This window comes from Phaenicophaeus curvirostris, chromosome 2 (assembly GCF_032191515.1).
Source record: "Phaenicophaeus curvirostris isolate KB17595 chromosome 2, BPBGC_Pcur_1.0, whole genome shotgun sequence".
NCBI classification, from domain to species: Eukaryota; Metazoa; Chordata; class Aves; order Cuculiformes; family Cuculidae; genus Phaenicophaeus; species Phaenicophaeus curvirostris.
This window is the reverse complement of record NC_091393.1, coordinates 113,875,574-113,894,520: the sequence shown is the minus strand read 5'-3', so window position 1 is coordinate 113,894,520 and position 18,947 is coordinate 113,875,574. Positions and strand designations below refer to the sequence as shown.

The following is an 18,947-nucleotide window of genomic DNA, read 5'->3' as shown; positions in this document are numbered from 1 at the left end:
GTGGTTTATTGTTAATACACATTAAATTTATGTTGTCATATGGCTTTAAACTTCAGAGGGACATCAGTAGCCTGAGGTATAGGAGCTAGAAGTATACTTGTTATATAACTCTTTGTATCTAAGACAATTTTCTAAACATGTTTGCCTGGCAGTAAAAAGACACAGATTTTCAGAAAACAGATAAATGAAGGATAGATTATCAAAATATTGTTAATGATCAGTTAATTTCTTTGCTGCCATTGACTTCTTTATAAGAATGACAGTTTAATTAAAAAACCTGTACAGGCATGTGTTATACAAGTCACTCTTCTGGCTCACAATATGCATGCATTGGCACAAGCAATGAATAAATAAATAACTATGTAAAATGAGATAATGTTTTTGGAGAAAAAAAAAGACAACAGAAAAAAGTTAACCATCACTTCAAGCATCTTTCCTTTCAGTCAAATGTTTCTTGCAACACATATCTTGAACAAAGTAGCAGAGATTTTCACTCCACATGAAAAATTGTTTACAGTTTGCATGTTGTTTCTAAGACAATGAAAATGTGATGTACAGGCAAAATGAAACAGATTTTTAAAAAAATTTAAGAACTTTGAAAATCTTTTTTGTCAGAAGTTGCCCTAAATCTACTGTAATAATATTAAATTGATACTGAATAAACTCAGTGGTATTTTAAAAGTATTCGAAATTGAGACATGTAAACAAAGCAAATAAAATTAATTCCCACTATTTAAGATACACCAATTTGTTTTGATTTTCTGTGATAAATATTGTGCTAACTATAAACTTGAACAAACAGATCTCAATAGAGAAATTAAAAATCAATCGTGCTTCATTTGTTCAGGTATCTGTAAATGCATTGAATCTCTCAAACGTGCTCTTATTTAGTCATTTTGCTGTCTTTATACATATATTTGGCTCAGGGTTTTTTTTATTTGTCATATTTATTTTTTATTTATAAGTCATGTTCTTTAGTTTAGTTGGCTGCAATCGTCTTATTTTAGCTTCCTGACTGGTTGAACATTATATCTGTTCTAAGGCTCAAAATGCTGACTGAGAAACAGGGTAAGGCCTTTTTAACGGAGTCTATGAACTTTTAAAACTCATTTTCTTTTTTTTAATAACCTTGTAACTAAGCTCAGCCAGATGACTGTCTGAGGAAAGTAAATAGAAAATGGTGGTAAATGTAACAGAATAGATTAATTTTAAAAATCCTATGATGATCCAAAAAATGTTCCTTAAACTTAATATTCATCAGTTCAACACACAATGAGACAGCAAACATGATGGTCCCATGAGACTGTCTAGAAGCAGAATGTTGCAGGTGGCTCTGTGTATGCTAGAAATAAAGCCAAAGTATTTGAAAAGATTAATCACAGCAGTATACTCTAAAACTTATCTAGGATGTGAGTTGCTGGAGATGACAAGTCAAAGTTAGAAGTTAGAAAATAAGTAAAATTATTTAGTTTCTCTTATGTGTAATCTTTTTTTTTAACGAGACCACTGACTTATTCAGTGTGCAGGTTTGAGGATGCTCATTTAGGAACAGCTGTTCAAGATTTTGTTTCTTTTCATCACTATCTTTGTGGTTCCATGTTTTCTTATAGATACTAATCAAGCCCTCTTTTGAAGACAAGATGTTTATCCATGGCTTTAAAAAATTTCCTAGTTGTTAAGGTCATTTACCACCGCTAAATCTCATCAGAAATGACTCGTAATTCTCTCATCCACTATCTTCAGCACCCATTAAAAAACAGCTAATAATTCATACCTTCTAACATGGATTTGGTTATATAATTTATGTCTTAGCATGATTTCAACCCCTAATGAGATGTACTCAGTAGGAATGCTAGATTTTTTGTTTTTCTGTTTTCCTGGCTTTAGCTGATTGGCTGTGTTACAAAAACTTGTTGACAGGGTTATTCTTTTTTAGAAACCATAGTATTTTATGTTTTTTTCTCAGATAAAAGGTAATCACAAGGAAGTTGCTGAAAAGTTATCGTGCCTAAGACAACACTTTAAGCAACACATTGAAGTGTCCAAAAAAAATACAGTCCACATCAAGATATGGATTGCAGCATTATACCCAAATGACCAAACTCTTAACCTACTATCAGTGGTAAAGAAATAACAACAATGTGTACCTGTGGTTACCATTTTAGTTAAGAATCCAACGCCTGGTATGGGATAAGAATTTGTCTGTTCCAGCACAGAAGCGAGGCTGCTTATGTACAAGATCCTTTTGAATTCTCTCATAATAATCTTCTTTCTTAGAATTTTTTTCACTCATAGAGTATAATCCTATTAGAAATTTCAAAGATCATTAGAATAAGCTCACTACTACCTCTTAGTATTTTGTCACAGTAATGAACAGAGAGCCTGAAAACAAGAGAAATCAAGCAACAGGCGAATACGTTGTTTAAGTTGTTTCCAAATGTGATGTGATTCAATTAGATATCATGATTCAAGCTGATCCATTCCTGAATTGCCTCTAAAGACTAAAATGTACAGTGTGGCTGTGGCATACCTCCATCTGAATTAGCACTAATCTACCACTCCAAACTGAAATAATCATTGCCTTCAGTATTTTCCAGTTATTTGTATGTCTTGCACAACTTTAGTTGCATTTTTTCATAAAGAATAAAAAGCTGCATAACTCTGATGTTCCAATGATTTCCTACATCTGATGTAAATTCAGAAAAAGTATTATATTTTCATTTTTGAGACTTAATATGCACGGATATTTTTTTTTTTAATTTGCTTATTTAGGTAACTTTACGTACAGCTGCAGTCTGACAATCTACCCGTTTTCCTTGCAACTCTATTTGAAAGTGGCAGTTGTTTATTGATTTTTTTTTTGTACTTTTAAGACACTATTCAACTTCAGACAAGAATGCAATTGGCTTTCATAGTTTCTTTCTAAGTTGATTAAATAGTGGTTAGAGTTCTGGTCTGCTCTGGGAACCCCTGAGAATAAAAGTGCCATATAACTGTCAGTTATTGTTTTTGTCAAATTAATTGATACAGTATTTGTCTTGTACTTAAAACTGAATATTTTTTTATTTTATTACTCTACCCTAGGAAACAAAGCATAGCATGGACCAAAAGCAATATAATCGAGTCAATTAAATGTATTACTTTAAGACTCAGAAGTGCTATAATCAGACTGTAGATATAAAGAAAAAGTCACAGAAGGGGCCATTATACAGTTATGCTTCCTGCTACATCTATTACAGAGAAGTTCAAGATTTGCTGAAACAAACTAAATACATACTTTCTTTGCAAGAGTAAAGCTCTTCCACAGCCAAACCCACAATTCTTTTGAGAACTGGAATGTTTTGCAGAAACCAGAAATCCCCTGTAGAGGAAAGATTTCTTTGTCCCATATTGCTTGTCTTTTTATCTGTATATTTTGCTAAACGCACAGCCAAAGTTTCAGACTGAACACTAAGAATACTAAGGTACAGCAGGATGATATCACAGTGACTGTGAACTCTGTGATGTATCTGTTGTATGAATATGCCACTATAATCTTTAACTTCAGGCAAACCTGTAAGAAAATGATAGCAGTACATATACTGTTATTTTGTAAGCAGATTTTTGTGATTCATTGCAGTCTGGTATGTTCTGCTAAGCGTTTTCTCAATAAATAGTTGGTCACCACAGAAGCTGTTTAGGTGACACATGATATAAAAATCGACCTATCTATCTCTTACCTGTTAGACATTCCCAAACAACTCACCTATTCTACAAACTTCAAAGAAAGCAGCTGTCTAATCTGTGATTTAATCTACTGCCAATCTTACAGAAAAATCTTCGCAATGTCACACACTAAAGAAGAAGCTTCAAAGAAATGTTAATTGCCAGGAACTGCAAAAGAGGATTTTTCTTCCTGTGTCTTGAAAAATAGTTTTAAAAATAAGTAAGGTTTTTTCTTTGAATACAGTCAGGATTCCAGTATCTAAACACAAAGCTTCTGCATTCAGCTGTAGGAATAGTGCAGAAATATGTAGCAAACCCACTACCCAAGCGTAGGAGAAGTCTGCTATGTTCTTCTCAGAGGTGACTAGAAAAAGAGTACGATGTAAAATGACATTTTGGGCACCAAAGTAGTCTGGGATATTGGAAAGAAGGACACTGCAACAAACACAGTAGAAGGGTTAGTTAGAGTAGTTGCATTCTGCTTTATTGAACCATAGAGCTTCAAGATGACCTTAGTTATCTTAAAGAAAAACATTATAAAAATTATGTGGATATTGGAGGCACAGCGCTTCTTTAAAGCTGCTGAGGATGGTCACAATTTTAAAAAGTCCCATGCAGATATGGAACAAAGTTTTCATTTGGCTGCTAGTTGCCTCCAGACAAAATTTTTCACATGATTCTTGCTACAGGCCTTCAGTCACAGCACAGTAGAAGTTGAAAAACATTTGACTTCTATATTTGTTAATACAAATAATCTGGGGAATTCAGCTGGATTTAAAAAACATTGGGTGACAAATGCAAAATCTGCCTGGTTCTGTTAGGATCCCCTTTTCCAATTTGGAATCCAAATGACAAACACTAACCAAAAGGTCATCTCTTAGTTTACAGTAACCATGAAAGAAAGCATATTTGATTGAAGCATAGTACATTTTTTGCTGCTCGCAAGAAATTTGAAATAGATGATCCTTTGTGTCAACTGGGAATGCATATAGGCTGTAATCAAGAGGATTGTATCACAGAATACTTGAAAAGTCTGAAATACAGAACAAAAATGTAGTGTAGCTGGTTATGAAGTTTCTATTATGCCTAGGAACAAACATGATTTGAATTGCTACTTGAGCAGGACTCTGAGAGAGCATGTAGCAGCGGCAAAAGCACATCTAAATCACTTCAAGGTAAGTCTTTCATTCGGTGAGAGGTTTGCACAAGTGAGAATTGCCAACTCAGTCTCTTCAAGACAGTGAGCTTAGTTATAAGTTGCTTTTGGCCTAGATGTAGGAAAATGTAGAGCATATTTAGAATGAAGGACAGTATGGAACATATCTGTGATAAGAAGTTGAGACCTGAGGCACAGAATAAGTTTATCTGATGTCCTAAGTGAAATGCTGCCCAGCACAACCGGGTTTTACGTGAAGTTCACTGAAATTGTCAAGAAGTTCATCCCTAAGCTAGAGTTCAGATTTTACCAGTGATGTTTCTTTCTCATTTGCAATAAAAATCAGGGGCCATTATTTTTTTCAGGATGAGAAAAGCACCATTTCCTTTCTACCTCAGGTTGGAAGGATCCTCTTCAAACTGACTAGAAAAAAAAGATAATTGTTTCCATGACTTATGATAGGGAATTGTGAAAATATCAGAAAATATGTAACTGATTTTACTTTTTGCTGCTAGTGCATAAGAAGAGCTATTTAGGAAGAAATAAAAAAATAAAACAGTTATACACTGAATTACATTTTGTGACTCCGTGTTGAAGTTCCTGTGACATTAACTGGACAAAAAAATCTATCATTCCATAATAACAGTTATGTTAACACTCAAACTACCTCTGTAGTGTGACTTCACATTTTGATCCTGCACTCATTGTAAGAAAAATGAAAAATTTTGTTGATGAAAAAAATGTGCACAGCATTTTTATCACTAAAACTTATCAAAACATTATTTGAATTTGTGACTCCTTTTCCAGCATGTTGGAAGTAAATACTGCATCTCCCTCTACAGAGCAAATATTTTTGGAGTTTAATCTCTCTGATCTTTTGAAATCTTGCGTAAAGGGGTTTGGAATTTGGAGCTAATACTGAACTTATTGAAGATTCTCTCTAGAAAGCTCACGCTGTTCATGCTAAAAAGTTGAAGCTTTGACATTCCAAAGGTATTTCCACAAAGCAGTAATATTTCTGAATTAAAGATAAGCATGAAATATATGATCCTTTTTACAATGCTGACCAAATCTGCACAAAGCTACATGTTATCAGAGAGGAAAAAAGGATTTGGAGAACTTAACAGTTAGCTGTCTTTTTGGGGTTTGTTTTTTTTTTTATATATATGTAACTATGAAGACCACTACTTTAAGCAACACTATAGTTCTTTTTCAGTTATTAAGTCTTCAGAGCCCATAGAAGTTTGGAGCTAACAAAACTCATTTAAAAAAAAAGAAACACCACACTGCTTTTGTGTAGATAATGGAGTAAGTATTTGAAATGCAAACAGATTTACACTGAAGCCCTTCATGCATTTCCAATATGAAAATAGTGAGTAAAGAGAACTGTTTGAAGAATATAATTGCAGTTAGAGCAGCCTGCACGGCTCTCATTGACATTCCTGTCTACATCTACATCTTTGATGCAGCCTTAGTATAGTATGTATGTATGCAGGCTGACTTCAGTAGGCTGCCCATTTCTCTCTGCATATCTTCAAGGCATCTTTAATCTTTGACCTCAGAGACAGACAGTTGGTCAAGACAGGATCTTGGCTGAATTTTTATTTTATGAAACAGACTAAAACATGTCAGGGTGCAGCACAGGCTGGTAGCTCCCTGGGGCCAGGAGCAGCAGGGGCTCCCCGGAGATGTCAGGGCAGATTTTGGCAGCCAAGACCTATCTGACTTCCCCAGACAGTTGCAGAACAGCTGGGAGGCAGCTGGAGGCAACCGCAGCCCTAAGAATTGGGTACCTCCCGGGGGGATGGAGACAGACCAAGGCCAGGCAAGTTGTCACCCCTGTGGTTAGTAAATAATACTTTATCATATCAGAGATATCTAGCAAATATCTTTAGACAGGTTACAAGCAGAGCCGAGAGCTGACAGCGTATCTTGAATACTCTTTTTCAGATTGATACAGACATAGCCATGGTATTCACCGGTTCTGCTGATATCCAACTGTGCCTTCAATGGCATTAGTCATTCAATGCCTTTCTGTCAATTTACATTGGTTTAAGGAAGTATGTGGGCAAAGAGAAGAGAGGAAATTGAGAGTATTTTAAAACTGTGCATGAAAGAATTGGAAAAAATGAATGCCTCTAAAACTGCTGATCGCAAACTCTTAGATTAAAACCCAAAGTATCTCATGTTATCATGGTGGTACCTTCTCTCCTAAAGAGTGCAGTCCCCACAATTATCATGTCAAAGGTGTTCAGGAAAGGGCTAGACATTTTCTATCTTCACATTTGTAACTTGGAATAAGGGGGGGATGCCTGATAATGGTAACTTAAACAAAGTTGAAACCTATGAAATCAAAATGTGAATGCATGGACAGTTTCCATGGGTATTGGTCAGAATCAGCTTAGAAGATACATAAATGTATACTATCAACGGTTTGGGTTGACAGCAGCTTCCGTGGAATAAGGGTACTTTGCAAACTGCTGGTTAAATGCAATGAGCAGTAGTATCCTTAAATACATGAATTATTCTCTTCCAGAAGATTGTAGGTTCTCTTTGAGAGCCTGAGCACCAGTGTTGGCAAAAACTAATTTAAACTGGACTATTTTTTTGTCATGCCAAGTGTCACAAGTCATGGAGTTTGGGGTTTCTCAGGCAGAGGCCCTAGGTTTAAGAGCGATTAGAGCCTCTAGGTAAGGAATACAGTGATTCATTTAAGGGTGGGCAAGAATATGTTGTGTTTTCAGATATGGAATAATCGAAAAGCAATTAATATTAGAGGAATGCTTCCCTTTCCGTCGCTCAAAGAGGAAATGAAGCCTATTTACCAGTCAAAGTCAGTAGCGGATATCATCATAAATAAATAAGTTTATAGCCAAAGGAAAAACTTAAACTAAGAACTGCCTGACAGCATTTAAACTCATGTTTTCCTTCAAGTTGCAATGGGGGACATTCAGATTAGACATCAAGAAAAATTTTTTCACCAGAAGGATTATTGGACACTGGAACTGGCTCCCCAGGGAGGTGGTTGAGTCACCATCCCTGAAGGTATTTAAAAGAAGGGCAGATGAGATCTTCAAGGATATGGTTTAGTAGTGGACAGGTACGGTTGGACTGATGATCTCAAAGATCTTTTCCAACCAAATGATTCTGTGATTCTCGCATCATAGTCATAATCTTTAGTTATATTATTATACTCAGCTTGTTTCTTGTGACTGAGAACTTTTATATTTATTTATGACTGGTAATCAGTCTTAATCTTATTATTATACATATTCTGAAGAAAATCTACATTAAAAATAAAAACTTGTCACAAAACACTTATAAAATAGCAGTTCCAGGTTTTGTTCCCATATATCTTGTGGACTTTGCTGCTTATTTCTTGTTGGATTGTTTTTTTGTTGTTTTGTGGGGTTTTTTTCCAGAACACTTCTTACAAACTGAAATCAGAAATTTCCTGTCAGATCGATTTAGTATCAAACTATCCTGAAAGTCTCACCCTTTCCTCTCCAACAGGAGCAAAGGAATTTTTAAATCTGATTATAAAGTTTGAATTCAATTTCCTTTGATACTATCTAAGAATCATGACCACAGAACATCAGAGGGCTGGAACACCTCCCATATGAGGACAGGCTAAGAGAGTTTGATTTTGTTAAGCCTGGAGCAGAGACAGCTTTGGGAAAACTTCATAGCAGCATTCCATTACCTAAGGAGAGGCGTCCAAGAAAGATGGAGAGCCACTTTTTACAAGAGTATATAGTAATAGGACAAAGGGAAATGGCTTTAAATGGAAAGAGGGTAGATTTAGATTAGGCATTTCAAGGTATTTTGTGCAAGGCCAACATAAATTGCATGAGATTGCATGGGTTTAGCCTATGTAGAGAAATACATACTTTCATCTACAAATTCAAGTACCCTTAAGATGATTGTAGAATAATTGAATTGACTTCCACAGGTGCTCCGATCTGCCCATTGCTAGTAAGGAAGCCAAGAGTATATAACTTGAAAATAGATGTCCAACTTGTAGATGATTAAAATTAGATGAGATGAAAATCACCTCTAGAACCAGCAAGAAACATGAGAACATTCCTAAAGAAAGCCGAGATTGTTATATAAGTTTTTTAAAAATAAGTTAGTGCCATGTAAACTTTTCAATGGGCCTCACTTTCCATTTTTAATCGGTCTTTTGTTGGGCTGAACTCCAACTCATCTGTTTCTAGACCATAAATTGATCCCCTTGCAACATTTGATTAACTCCGTAGACAAAATAATTACTCTGAATCTTGCATTACTATCTCAGGTGTTGAGTGTGTAGACAGTGGAAGTGGTTGATCGTTAGTATAAATTGGTCAGCGTATTTACAGGACTGGGCACAGGATCCTACTTAACAGTAAATAGAATAGCAGGCATAAAAGTATATATTTTTCACTTCATGTCTTTGCTATTCTATGCATTTCCTGAAAATATTTAAGTTGTGCCAGGGGTGATTTAGATTACACATCAGGAAAAATTTCTTCACTGAAAGTGTTATCAGGCACTGGAACAACCTGCCCAAGGAGGTGGTTGAGGCACCATCCATGGAGGTATTTAAAAGATGGGTGGATTAATTGATTAGGGTCATGATTTAGTGGTGGACAGGTACAATTGGGCTTGATGATCTCAAAGGTCTTTTCCAATCTAGCAATTCTGTGATTCTATGGTTCTAAGAAAATGGTCTGTCACACAGTAAAATTTATAGTAATGAGCCATTTTGCAACTACGTAGAACTCAATATATCAATAACTTTATTTTTTGGTCTACACTAAGTACAATTCAGTTGTGAAAAGAATCTTCATTCACTTGTGACATATCTGATAGGAGACAGCATTGGCATCCCATAGTATGTATAATAATGAGTAACTGATCTGCTCAGTCTCCAGAATAACCTCATTTGACACTTCTAAAATATTAGATGAAAGTCAGTATGGAAGCCTTTGAGGTCAGCTAGCACAGACCTCAGCAGAAAAAAAACTCCACTAGGATTTCCCATTATAATCCTCTCTGATATTCCCTCACACACAGCTCTTTAAAAATATCTTTGATGAAAGTGAATTTCATATATTAACTACTTCCTTGGTTTGCTCATACTATTGCCTGAAGGGCTCTATCTTAATTTTTCATTCAAGTCACTTTATAAATCTCCAAAGATATTAATGGTGGAAGATGAAGCACTAACAGCATTACTCTTTAAAGCTATTTCCTAAAATATAATCTAAATATTCCTGTACAGTGTCTTCAGTTTCTAGGGTTTTTATTCTGAAATGTCTCTATGTAGTAGGCCTTATTGTGCTCAATTTATATTCCTTAGAATTAATAGTCTATGTTGATGGTAGAAGAGACACTATAGTAAATAAAATTTTAACAACCCCTGTAACCCTCATGCTTTACCTCTGAGGTATTTGTACATAGTCTTCACTTCAAGCAGCAGCATAGTATATTAACTTGTTTCAATCTCTTCTCACATGTCACAGCCTCTAATCCTCCTCTATGGATTAATATTCTAAAGTTTATAAAATGTTCTTTCTGTATTGAGCGTATTCAAGAAGATTTAACGTTCAGTAACAAGAGCATGCTTCAGTTTACTAGCACCTACAGTTGTTCATCTGTTCATTTTCATTTAAATTCACTGAAGAAAGACAGTAACATTTTGTTGGAGCAACACAGTAGGAGGTCTTACCTGCCTGCCACAAGTGTCCATGATCCTTTTCTGCACTTCCTGTACAAAGAGTTCTCTTATAGGACAGAGGTACAAAATTAGGCAATCATTCTCCCTGGCATCCACCCACTTGGTTTTTAAATAAGATTAATCTAAATTCAGTCTTGTGCACTGAGATTTTTTTTTCTCCTCAAAATTATTATCTTTGCCCCAAAATGCATAAAAAGCACTTGCAAATGTGTTCCACATATCTACAAACTTTTTTCCCCCTTTTTCTAGTTTCTTGAATACACTTAGGAGGCCAAAACTTGATTTCTGGCACTATTACGTGCCTGTCCAAAACTAATGCTAATAACAAGAAAGGCATGATAATCCCTACAAAATCTGTCCTTCTGTTTACAGTATTACTGTGAGGCTAGAGTTGTTTAGAATTTGGCAGATACCAAAGGTAATACTGCACTTGAAAAGAACTGAGGGACACAAATAATCCCCAGAGATACTGAGAAAATAGTCTTAAAAAATAAAGTAGTGAAAGGAAGAAATCACAAGCAACTCTCCTCCATGAGGCAACTCTCAAGCAATTGCAAGGTTGTTTAAATTATGCGATCTGCTGACATCACTGTTCAAAATAATACAGCTGTAGTTTTAAGGCTAACCTACATAGTGCTTTGACACCCTGCCAGCTATGAAATTTGCCAGCACTTGCTTGCATCAGTGCTCAGTAACTTCTGATGCCTCAGAAGAGTGTAGGATAGTACTGAGTTCTAACATTATCTCTATAATCATAGTCTTCTCTATAAGCAAACTATCTTTCAGATGCCTAGACACTATAATTTCAATTTATCTATATATTTTCCAGCACAAAGGAATAGAAAGGTTTAAAGGACTTTGTAGATTTCACTTACTAAAATTCGTATGTCAACTAAGAAACTGAATCTTGCTTGGGAAGTATATTTAGTATTTTAATAGAAACTTTGGATGCAGTCAACACCAGAATTAGATTATGAGTCTGTAAAACAGCTGACAAGACAAATTTAGTTTGCTAATGACTCTCAAAATATGTACAGTTTCTTTTTGTACCCATATCACAGCCTTTTTCTTGACTAATTCCTAGTTTAGTTGCCAGTTCCCAGAGTAGCAGGAGAGTATGATTACTTTACAACAGGAATAAGGCATGTAACTGGTCATTGTTAAAAATTAATATTAAGGGTAATTGATGCCATTCTTTATGATAGTGCATGTGTTTGAGTATGACGATTTGTGTGGAATGTGGTAAGAAACCTTCACAACGAGGTAGAAAATAACTAGTGAAATGAAAGCTTTATTCTGAACAAACAAGTTTCTTTTTTTCATGGCTAGTTTGTAAGCACAAAATACTATATATAATCCTACTCCTAAAAGTCACTAGAAAGTGTCACAAATTTTCACAGAATCACAGGATGGTTGGGGTCAGAAGAGACCTCTGGAGGTCATCTAATCCAATGCTCCTGTTAAAGAAAGTTCACCTGGAGCAGGTTGCACAGGAATGCATCCAGTTGGTTTTCGAATATTTCCAGTGAAGGAGATTCCATAACACTTCTTGGTAGACTATTCCAGTGCTCTGAATTTCTTACGCTATTCTGTTTAGTAACTTACCTCTCACTTCAAAGACGAATGCTAGTGGTTCAGAACTGGTGCTCCTCTTACATTATTTGTTTTTACCACATTCATTTAACCATAGATTAATACAGGCTATGTTCTTGGGTTTTTTTCATCAGTCTTGGCATTCCATTTAAATGTATTTTCAACTCTGTTATTCACTGAATTTAGCAGTATAACATCAAGAAAGTATTAAGTCAGTATGAAACTCTGGTTTTCCTAATGCTCTCATTTGCTTCCTATATCTGTAACCACATGCTTTGATTGCTGACTTGATGGATCTCTTCCTTTCCCTATACCCTTCTGTACTATACTGTATATGATAGACTGACATCTTTCTGTTCATTGATTAGCTCCCACTCACACATTCTTCCTCTTTTGTGTATTCTTAGTGGATCACTTTACACTTCTGCCTTCATTGTAATATTGTCTACTCTGAATTTACCTATTTATTCCTTAACATCTCATGGGACCTGGGCCGTTTGTAGTCTAGCATAGTGGAACTGGATATGCAGTTCAATGAAAGTATTATAAACACCACATCACCTACACTTATTGTCTAAAGTTTACCTCATAATGCTTTATGGATTTCAACTCACAGCCTCTCATCCTACACAGTCTCAGTACAGCTACAGAAGTTTTTTCATTTCTAGTCATTTATCTTCTTAAAGGTTTGGTAGAGAGAAGAATAATCAAGAAGCATCTGATCATCCAACCTTCCTGTCTTTCCCAGATTAATCCTGCCCTGTTGTTATCTGCTTTTGCAGAGGGAAAGAGAAAAGGTTATCTTCAAAAGTAAACTGCTCACTGCCTAAAACTTCTTCCTCCAACTACATAACAGATTTTACTGGTCTTTTTTACTGGTGGAGAAGGAAAATTTAAGAAATACATTAGCGTTGAGATTTTGCTTTTCTTTTTGTATTACTGCACATCCATGGCCTACTTCTTGGTGCCTAACTTCTGATTCAGTATACTTATGTCTAGTAATTCAGTATAATCACAATATTCCCAAGAATCTGTACTCTATAGCTCTTTCTTTTACTCATAAATGAATCCAAATCTGTCTCCGCTCATGTTTTTCCATGACTTAAAGCAGAAAATTAGAAATGTTACTACCTGCATCTTGATACATATCTGCTTCTTTTTTTCTTTAAATGCTCCTTTATCATAATATTAAACTCTCCCAGGAACAGTGTCTGATTTTGTGACTTTGAAACATTTCAGGTGTTTTATATATTACCGGTGTTTTGGGATGTATTGAGGAGTTTATGTGGGTTTGGGGGCTTTTCACCCCTTTTTTCTATAACTTGATATCTTGGAGCTTTTAATTTGTCTTAACTTTGTCCAACAAGCTTCAGCATCCAGTGCTGCATTCCTTATACATATCTATATGATTATATATGTGCTATACATTTGGTATAGATGGCAAGCTAGTTCTTTTCAAGCTTCCCTTTTGTATCCATACGAAATATGTAATATTAATGTTTGTGTCACAAAATATAATGTTTCTGTAATACCTATAGAACCATACTTTCTTCTCATAGAAATATTTCTAATGTTCTTTATAGCTGTGGTCCTAGCAGCACTTATATATATTTGTTTTCAGATTTGAAGTATATCTTTACGTTTTAAAATTTACACCAAAACCTAAAATTATTTATTAGCCAAAGCTGTGACTGTATGTCACAAAACATGGTTTTGTAGACCAAGAATCACAAATTACATAAGCTGGAACCATGGACTGAATTTCTTTCTTGGGCATTAATTACTTTTAGTGATCTGTAGTTAGAAAGAAACCTTTTCTACAAGTTCCTAATATCCAGGTTTTAATCAACAGGAAAATTGTATAGGGTGTATGTTCACCTCACACTTTGCTCTGGTTATGGTAGCGCCTAGAGTTCAGTAGTATTTAATGGGATGAGTTTGGGCATGTTTACATCTCAGAAATGGCACACTCTTCTGTAGAAAAAACTACATTGTCTCCAGCACCTAAGGCTTTTAATAAGGACATAAAAGGAAAAAATTCACTTCTTTTTACAAGTAGAATATACAGCTACACTATTCTTTTTGAGAAATCGGATGGAAAGCAAATTGTTTTTCTAATCTCCATTATTTTATTCTTTTTTTTTAATGAAAACTATGTTTTGTGAAATACTGTCCATGCAGATATGCCCAAATAGACCTAATATCAGTTCTCTCCTGCTTTGGGCTGCCCTTATTCATCCTAGACAAAATGTAACTACATGAACCTTTTGGGCTAGGTTAATGGAATTGGTACATTTCTATACTATTTATCTTAAATAATGGAGCATTTACTAGAGAAAATGTTGAGTCTTTAAGATTAAGAGGGTTACAAATTTAGCTTATGACTAAATCCTGTAACAACAGAAGAAACAGTCATAGTCAGCTGTGACTGTGAAGGTTATCTTGATTTAGATTTTTCATCTGGAAAGAAATTATTTTGCATATAGAAGCACTAATTATACAGTTTTTGTAGATGTGATGTCTTCTTCATATATGTGAAAGTTTGAAACAGCTAGTACAAAAAAAGAATGTGGAAATAGAAGGCATTTAAAACAACTTAATACATGCTTATTACAAATTACTGAAAACTATTTATAAAATGAAAGTATCCTAAAATACATGTTTTCTCTTTGATAATACTTGTATCTCTTCTACAGAAATGACCAAACAGGATCATTGACAAGAATGGTCTGGATGTAGCCGTGAATGTTTATGGTTAGGGCAATATTTTAAATTAAACCTAATGAGAAGCCTGTGAAATATGCCTTCACTCTCTCCACCTAGGAAGAAACATCTCCTCTACCCGGGCTGGAAGGTAAAACATGATGTGTATTCCTTATAGTTCACATCAAACACAGGCACAGCTGAAGCTGGACTAAACTTGTCTTGTCATTGCCAGTAAAGGAGGAATTTCATGGTGATGCTCTTCAGATTCTTATTCTCCCTGGCTCTTAGAGAAAGCTCAGATCCCCACTTCTATTGCAGTTCTTCAAAGAAAGCCTCTAAGATAATTCCCTTCTAACACTATCATTTAGATTGAAGGATAGAGATGAAGGTTTTTTTTCCTAAGGTAAGATTTAAAATAATGAAACCCGTCAATCTGGGAAAAAAAAATGTTTGGGTTTTGTTTTTTGTTTTTTGTTGTTTGTTTTTTCAAATAATATTTTTAAGATTGCTACTGGGAAGAATCTGTTTTAAGGGGCTATTTTTTTTTTCCCATGAGCACGTGTTTAGCTGGCAATTTCTGTTGTCTCTTCCAGGCTGTGTAAGTAATTTCAGTTAATCCTAATTATGAAGTAAACTTACACCTTTAAAGGCTTGTAGACTCAGGTTTGCTCCTCATAAACTCAAAGTCAATGTCATTTCCGTGATGAGCTAAAACAGATAAGAAAGCACATATGGAGACAATGAAAGTGTTCATGTTTAGGTAGCATGAAGGTAATTAATCCAAGACGCTGTACAAGCTTTGAAAATTGTTATTCAGGGAAATAAAAGCCCTTAAAGATCATGTGCTGGTATGGTATATGAGACAAAATTAATCTGGATTACAGAACTGCAAGACTTGCAAGAGAATATAGTTCTCTATCAGAAAGCTAGACAAACAAAAATGAATACTCAATTTAATTCTTCAAATCTTAAAATTCTTCTTTAATCATCAGAAAATCATGAGCCACGATTTTCTGTGGCTATCTTAACCTTATTGCATGCTATTGAAAATATTTTTAGAAAAATTGAATAAGAATACTGGATTAATGAACGTACTTTAACATCTTATTTTTCAGAAGAGACTAATAAACAGCTGGATAATCTACATGTGTATTCTCTAGTCACTTTTACAAATTGCCTTTGAAATGATTTATAGCTGGTACATCCTTGTACAGAAGTTCTCACTAAATTGCCTTTGAGTCAAACTGTTATGTCAACTTTGTCTTGTTTTTTTAGTGAGAATATCCACACATTGCAAGATGAAATATAATGAGGAGGAATTCCAGTGTGAGATTTAGTGTGCATCACAATATCCAAACTTTTCCTTGGCATTCAGGAAAGGACTGGAAGATCTCCTCAGATATATATTTATACCCTTTGTAAGTTCACACATATACAAAAAGCACATGTAATTTATACCTACAGTGTTTCAGAAAGATTTTGTATTGTTTTTTGTCTGATAGATAAAATGCAGGCTAATTAAAATTGATGTTTGATCCAAAGCTATTCACTGTAGAAAATCAAAACAGAATCATTGAATATGGGGTTGATAAAAGATTTGGGATGGATAGTATTATTTATTTGTATGACTCAGTGAGAATATTTTGTAACTACTATAGCTCATTTGATTATAGCATTTGTTTGAAGTGTTTTATATATCTATCAATATTGATAGCAATATACAACCTTCTCCACACATACAAATGTGTGTTTATAAATATATAATTTGCATTTATATAAAGTACTCTAACTCTTTAAACAGGAAAATATCTCATTAGTTTAGTTATTTTTAGAACAAAAGTCCTAGCTATTGGAAAGAAATGTCATGTAGAACAGTACAGAAAGCATATTTAAACGCATTAATTTTACAGAAAAGAATGTACATAGGGAAATAAGAGCAGATACCCCCAATCAGACAAATTTATATAGCCTGGAGCATATTTTTGGCATTGGCCAGTATCAGAAGAGAGCAAATATACCCCAACTACCCAATTTCTGATAAATTCCAGTTTAAGTAGAGAATAACATTTTTTGCTCTCTTATTAAATTAATAGCCCTTGAGAACTTCAGCACCACTATTTGGCTCAATCACTTTTTAAAATTCAATTACACTTTTGGCAACTACAGCATTCCAACAATGACTTTGACTATAAAAATATTTAACTTGCAAAAAAGTATTTTTTTTTTGTATTTTAAATCAAAGTCTTTACTTGCTGATGTTCTTGCAAAACCATCTAATCTTTACATGGGTTACTAGCTGTGGAAACAGTAAAGGGACTGGGGACTGATGCAGGTACCCCAGCTTATTTCATTTGATAGCTTAGTTCAGGTATAAAGTCAGAATTAAAGTCAACTAGGGCTACATCTTCGTAAAGACATTTACTGAACTCTTCCTACCTCTTCCTTCTGATGATAAAACCATGTAATTATGATTGGTTTCCACAACCCCTGTAAGTAAGGTATGTAGCAGTCTTAAACTCTGTAGCAAGAAAACAATGAATATCTTAGTTATAAGGGAAAAATATCATGTAAAAATCTGCAGGAACTGAAAAATACAGACTAGGGAAGATGAGAACTCTTTTCACTGAGGTCCACAGGAAGAGGGTAGGCAGACACCTAAGAGGCATTTTTTTGGCACACCTATGTCAGAGCACAGAGATTGCCTCAGTAACCTCATAAGCTCCCTTTCAATTCCATGCATTAATGTCTCTTAATAAACTCAAGTTGTTCTATTTCATGCTTTTTAAAAATCAAGAGTCAAGGACTTTTTATACTGCACTTTTATATTTCAGGAACCCAGTGAGGTGCCTACAGAAATGCAATAGTATTTTGTATTAAAATAATAGAGGTTATCAATAACATTTTTAACAATTGCATTATAAAACCCCTGATGTGTGTTCACTTAGAACTGAATAAACAATACTGATCTCAGATATCTCAGCACAAGACTAGAATTAATATTTAGTACAAAATTAAATGAGGGAAACTGTAAATAAATATGCAGTTTCCAAGTTGTTGCTTTACAGCTACAAAATTGGTGCGTCCTTGCACTTCCATCCTGAATCATATCTTTGAAAGCGAAGATTAATCAGAAAGTGTTGCTCAGTCAGGTTGCACAAGATAAGCATGGCATATATGTATAACAGAAATGCATAAATGAAAAGTATTTGTAAAACATGACATTTCTTTTCAAGTTTTATTCTATTCCATTAATACTTTTGTTGTCCTCCTTTCAGAATCAAATATGAGCAATGGTAAACCACTGGTCACATATATGCTCATAACCAAATTTAAACTATCAGGCAGTATTATTTAATTTCCTCTGCTTTAGCTAACACTCTGCACTTCCTAATAGTTATACAATGGTCATACAGACTTACTGCAAATGCCTCACTGTATTCGTTTGCTGTTCCGTAACTGTTTACCTTGTGCTGTTCCTCCTACTTAAACTGAATAAAGGGTGACATCCTTGGTTCACGAAAGCATCTTTACATATGCTTAGCTTTAAATAAATGGTCAGGCTATTTGTTGTTTTACATTCATTTTTTTTGGCATGATGATTACATAGCCATGTATATGAACCTGAGTGCTCAGACATTTCTGTTTTTAAAAATACACTGGCCCTTGCCAGTTTCTGAGTTAAGAAAATGGCAGGATTTCGTGAATGTATTTCACAAATATGCATCCTCAATTGTCAGTCTTCTACAATCTAAACAGTTCTGTGATTCTTTGATTCTACTCTATGTAGAAAGCAGGAGGCCACAATAGACCAGTTTCTCTTTATTGAGAAGTCATACTTTTGCATCCTCAGTAAGAAATTTTACATGAGGGCAGTTGCTAATGCTCATGCTACAGCTTTCCATAATGCATTGGTTAAAAATTGCCCAACTCTAGCCTTTACCCAGCTCAGGTGAAAGTGAGTAAGAGCCTTCTGGGTGGATTACTTCTGCAGGCATCCAAAGAAAAGAAGGTGAAAAAGACTGCCAATCATATGCTTTTTATACAGACTATATTTTGTGTAATTCA

General features: G+C 34.7%; 1 protein-coding gene across 1 annotated transcript in view; it reads left to right on the top strand.

The window, feature by feature from the left end:
- Window positions 1–2,414: 2,414 nt before the first annotated feature.
- The window catches only part of LRATD1 (LRAT domain containing 1), an 83,276-nt gene continuing 66,743 nt past the window's right edge, over window positions 2,415–18,947 (top strand). The window contains exon 1 of the mRNA XM_069850480.1: window positions 2,415–2,420. The gene's annotated coding sequence lies outside the window, so the exon portion shown is untranslated. The remainder of the gene's footprint in view (window positions 2,421–18,947) is intronic.